Below are 5,284 nucleotides of genomic sequence, written 5' to 3'. Positions count from 1 at the left end.
CCGGGCCCCTCCCCGCCCCCCGCCCCAGCCTGGCCGCGGGCCCGCCCTGCCCCATTAGGCTGCGGCAGGTGGGGCGGGGGCTCCCTGGTCAGGATTTTCACCATCCCCCCCTCCCTGCAGAGCGCTCCCCCGACTGCCCCCAGTCCCTTCGCTCGGTGGGGAGCGACTTCTGCTGTTCCTTTTCCCAAATCCCTACGAGCAGCACCGGCCCACCCCTTGGAGGAGGAAGAGCCGAGAGCTTAGGGTAAAGGGCTCTTCCATGTTAATTTCAGCGATTCGTGGCCTTTTTCTCTGAACGCGGAAAGCTCCGAGGCTGGCCATCTTTCCTAGTCCAGGGATTTGCTTTTAAATAACAGGTAGCTGTGGCTCTTGCTTTGTGTAAGACCCGAATCAAATAACTTAATAGCTTAGAATTCTTTTTATTTTTCCCCTGCGACTGGGTCTTTCGAGTCGAGGACAGTATATTATTTGTCATAAATTCCACAGCCATGCCGGTGTTGAATGATAGAGCAGCCTTTTGTTTGAAAGCCGTCCCAATGAATTTGATTAGATGCTTCCCAAAGAAAATTGCTTTTAAAAGTCTCTTCGCTGTACTGCGATAAAATTTATTTTAAATACAGGGCTTGTGAAGGTTAAAGGTTGCATATATTTTAAATTAAAAGCCCGAATAGACCAGAAAGCTGGGTTGAGATGATGCGTGAACTGCTGCAACACCTTATCACATCTCTTTTATATAATAGGTCCCGAGTTCTGTAGGCCCTTTGTTCTGTCTTCATCACGGTGTTTTAGAAAAACTTACCATCGTGGCTGTCAGGGAAGAATAGAAGAGAGACCATATGAAATATTTTCATAATACGTTGAGAAATTGCGTCGTCATAGCAATTGGACTTTACTAAAACAGAATGTATCAAAGATGGAAGAGTGGGGGTGTATTGCAGCCAGGAAACAAAATCTTAAGAATAGCAGTGGGAACACTCAGCTGTATGAAGCCATTGAGAGAGGTTTCCAACTCTGCAATGTAGTCATTTATTCTCCCTTTTGTTACAGCTAACATCTTAGATTTTGAAAGGTCAAATTGAAGTCAAAGTTTAAAGAATGTGCTGCAGGGAAAAAAATGTGCTGCAGTAAGGGCCTCTGTGCAGGAAATTAACAATAAGCCTTTTTTAGTAACTGGGCCAATAATTACTCAAAGGGACCCTCAAAGTGTGTTAGCTGTTACCCAGGGACCTAGATGGAGAGGCACAGAGACTTGAAAGGAGGATTTGCTCTGTGCTGGACAGGTGTGAAGCAGTTCTCAGCATTAACTATCAGCTCAGTAACATTCTCTGATAGCTTTTGGTCTACGACAGAGTGTTTTGTAGTAATCTAATAATTGGAGAAATCCGATCTGTCACAGGCTCTGATATGAGCTGGTCAAGCGATCTGATGAACAGGTTTAGGTGGGGAGAGCTATTTTTTAAGCCTGTCTTTTGGTTCCCTCGGTTAGAGTTTTCTCTCCTTGTCCTTATCTGCCTTCATCTCAAAGGGAGGGGGCCCACTGCGGATCCTGAAAAGTGATTGTCAGGAATAGTCCACAGTGCTGTCATTGCTGAACCTGCACTAACGACAGTGGGCACAGGGCTGGCCTCCTGACCAGTCCTCTGTGGGCTCTTCCACGACTCCACTAGTTATGCAGCTAGGGCTGCTGCAGCTGGTCATCTGGTGGTCCATCAGCTGTGGTGGGCGTCGGTAGAAGAATGCAACACCCTAGTGGCAAATGCTCACTCCAGGAATGCAGGAAGACCGCATGGGGACTGGAGCAGCTGCGCCTGTACCTCCCTTCCACTTTTTTTTGCATATTCTTCTCATAGCGGTTTTAAACAGGAAATAGTATTTTGTAGAGGAAGTGGACTAGTAAACTAGGCCCAGGTCAGATCTTTGTAGCTTGAGTTCTTTCTGATGATTTCATGAAATTATACTATTTAATTACTGAACAGAAGGGGATTTAGGAATCATCTAGTCTTTGAAATCTCAATTCATTGGAACGTTTAGTGTTAAAAAGTATATCCGGTATTATTACTTTATTTGAAAAGTGGGGGGAAAGCCCCAAAAGGGGGTATGACTTGGCCACAACAGCACACCTAGATAGGAACTGCTAAAACCAGACAACCTCGGTTCTCTTTCCACTTTTTAAATCCCTGGTGGGATTTAGAAGGTGCTGGGAAAATACGTGAAATTTGATTTTTACCGGTATTCCTATATTTTTAAGGATCTGTTTTCTTCCTTCTGAAGCTGTTTGGTTCCGTTTGCCCTCAGAAGCTTGTTATCTTGCTCTCCCCTCCCTCTTTAGACTGCACATTCTTCCATCATGTTGTCATCGTTTCGTAAGCGCAGAGTCCAGGTATTTGACCAGCATGCAGAAAATGCGTTGCTTTTTTTAGTTTTTGCCTGGTTTGCAGTGAAGACACCTTTGTGTCAAAAGTCGAATGATCCAAAGAGAGGGAGAACCCCGCCTGCATGACCTTTTTGTTAAGGTTTCTGTTAGGGTTTGCTTTTTTTGCTTTTTTTGGTGTTACGTGAACAGAAGTCTTAGAAAATTTATTCTGAAATTTCCAAAGCCTCTTGTTTTTTTAACTTCCTCTCTTTAAGGCATGAATATATTATTTCTTATCTCCCTACTGGTGTTTGCATGTTTGCTGGGTTATTTTTATTTTATTTTATTTTTGATGATTACTTACTTGGTTCTTGAGAACCAAGGGACTGAACAGATTATGTTAGATATTTGGAAAAAAATCTGAAAATATGTAGTAAAAATAGTACTTTTAAATTTGACAAATGTTGTAAACTCGGGTTTGTTTCCTGTTCCCACTGACTTTTTTTTTCTGCCACAATCCTTGTAATGAAATAGAGCTTGCATTTCATTCTTTAGTTTTTAGAAAAGTTCACTATATACGTTTTATTTATGTACAATTTTTGAGTGTTTGCTCAATTGTACCTTCTTCAAAAAAAAAATGCTTAAAATTAATGTCTTGCTATTCCATAAGGAGAAATATAAACTGTGCACCTTTCTTGTGATTATGGGTGATAAATCCAAGGCAAGCTCTTGTATAAATCGGACTGGTTAATTACTTAAATGAGGTTTATGAAAATGGGCCACACTATAACTTTCTCCTGTTTAGACTCTTAATAATGATGTTTTGCATTTAAATACCTACCTCTCATCTGAATGAACAGGTAAGTAGCAGCAAAGACAGTATTTGGGGGGCATGCAGAAATAAGTTTTGCAATGTTGCTCTGCGTTCTGGGTTTTGATGCAATGCAGTATGAGGCTTTTGCTTTCTTAAAGCTGTGCCTGCTCACCTCTGCAGAACCCGGCTAACAAGCTGGAACGAATTCATCCCTTTGAATGCTGACAGGCAGATCCACCATCCCAATTGGAATGTGGTTTCAGCAAAAAAAAAATTTTTTCCATGGTTAAAACTCTTAATTTATGCAATTTCGACCTCTGCTTACCAGCAGAACTGCCACTAGAATCTGCAGCTGAGCTGCTTTTGAGTTAATTCATTTGATCTGAGAATCAGTTGGTATAACATTTTTGTGGGCGCTAACCAATTCTTTGGTGGTTCGTTCTGGGGGAGCCCGTCCGCATCTAGGGATGTACAGTTCTCTTGCTTTGGAAATGTAAAATTTGATAATAGTCTGGTTTTCTAAGCCATGGAAAAAAGGTGTTCCCGGTTCTGCACCTTCGGGTTCTGACGAAGCAACTAAATAAAACAGAGCTGTCGAATGGTTTCCGTGACCTTTTGCTTTGGGTGAAGTTCATGAATTTTTCCATGGAGCCAAATGATCTCTTCATCCTGTTAGTCCCTAAAATCCCTTTCCTTGCAAAACAATACATACAGCGTCTTGCCTACAATCGGAATTCATTTTGTAGTATCCCAGATGCCTGTGACATCTGGCACGTTCAGCCAGTTGAAATGTCGGCGGTTCCCATGCTTTGTTTTAAATATTGACTCCTTTCATCTTCACTACAATTTTATTCTCTTCTGAGGTTCCACAGAGAAACTGAATTCTTCCGCTCTCCCAGATCGGAGTGAGAGCATCCTCAGGCACTCACTGCAGGCACCAAGTTTGCAGAGTCCAACGCATTTGGCCTTTGGTTTGAAAATGTTCGTTTCTGCAGTCTTTTCTGTGGCTTAACACAGCGTCGGTCCCACCCACTGCCTCTCCTGTCCTCAAAGACAGATGCTTCTTTCCTCTGGCACACTGGGGCCCATAGCTTCTGTAGCTTAGGTTAACGCATTTAAAAATCTCCTAAGTACCAAGGACTGCCTCCAACAGCTATCTCTTGGCATTCAGCAAGAAGACAGAGATGTTAATGACTAGCCTGTTTAGAAGGCCTCCATTTTTTGTTGACTAATGCGTATGAATTTGTTTTGGATATGAGGAGTCATTCTCAGGCGTGTTATATCTTTGGATTAAACTAGAACTTTTTAGCCAAGATTCATTTCTTTAGACCCTGCTCTTTCTTCCCAGAGATCTAGCAGTATTGTAAGAACGCTGACCAGTTCTTTTCATTTATGACAATAGAGGACACGGTTGTAATTCCTGTTTCATCCCCTGAGATCAGTTCACATGACTTGCTGAATTGATGCAGCCGGCGTTTTGCCTGCTGCATTGCAGCGTTCGTAACCAGCCTTCATCTTCAGTCTTCCCTAACGATATTTGCAAAAACAGGACCCTTTTCTCGTTACATTAAATGGAGAGCTGTCCTTAAACATACAGAGAATTTATTCAGCACTTCATTCCCCCTCCTTCCTTCTCCTTGTACATAGATTTGACTGGCAAAATCAGAGCTGATCAGTTGCTTTGAGATAAGCAGTCAGTTGGTAGTAGTCCCGTGCGGTTTTTAGGCAGTTAGTGAACCAGATAGATAGGCTGGTGTGGTTGGAGATTGTTTTTTAATGGCTCTTTTCCAAAGTCTTCCTTTCTAGCCCTCCAAAGGCGTTAATCCCATTAAGGCTGGGAATGGCCTGGAACATTCTCTGTGGAGTCCCGCCTTATCAGTCAGCTGCATATTTGAGGGCAGGGGCGGAGTTCTCGCAGCCTCTGCCCTAGTCTTGGAGGGGACATGGTGCACACAGGCGGAATCCAAGGAATTCCACTCACTCTCTCACAGTTTTGGGTGAGAGGTTAGAGCAACTTTGGATGGCTGTAGTTCCTGGTGATTAGAGAATTTTTCCTGTGTTTATTATAGTCTGTGAAAATAGCCCTTTTGTGAGCAAAAAGAAACTAGAACTTGTAT

The sequence above is a fragment of the Pteropus vampyrus genome, unplaced genomic scaffold, assembly GCF_000151845.1.
Source record: "Pteropus vampyrus isolate Shadow unplaced genomic scaffold, Pvam_2.0 Scaffold95, whole genome shotgun sequence".
Taxonomy (NCBI): domain Eukaryota; kingdom Metazoa; phylum Chordata; class Mammalia; order Chiroptera; family Pteropodidae; genus Pteropus; species Pteropus vampyrus.
Note: the sequence above shows the minus strand (reverse complement) of the source record.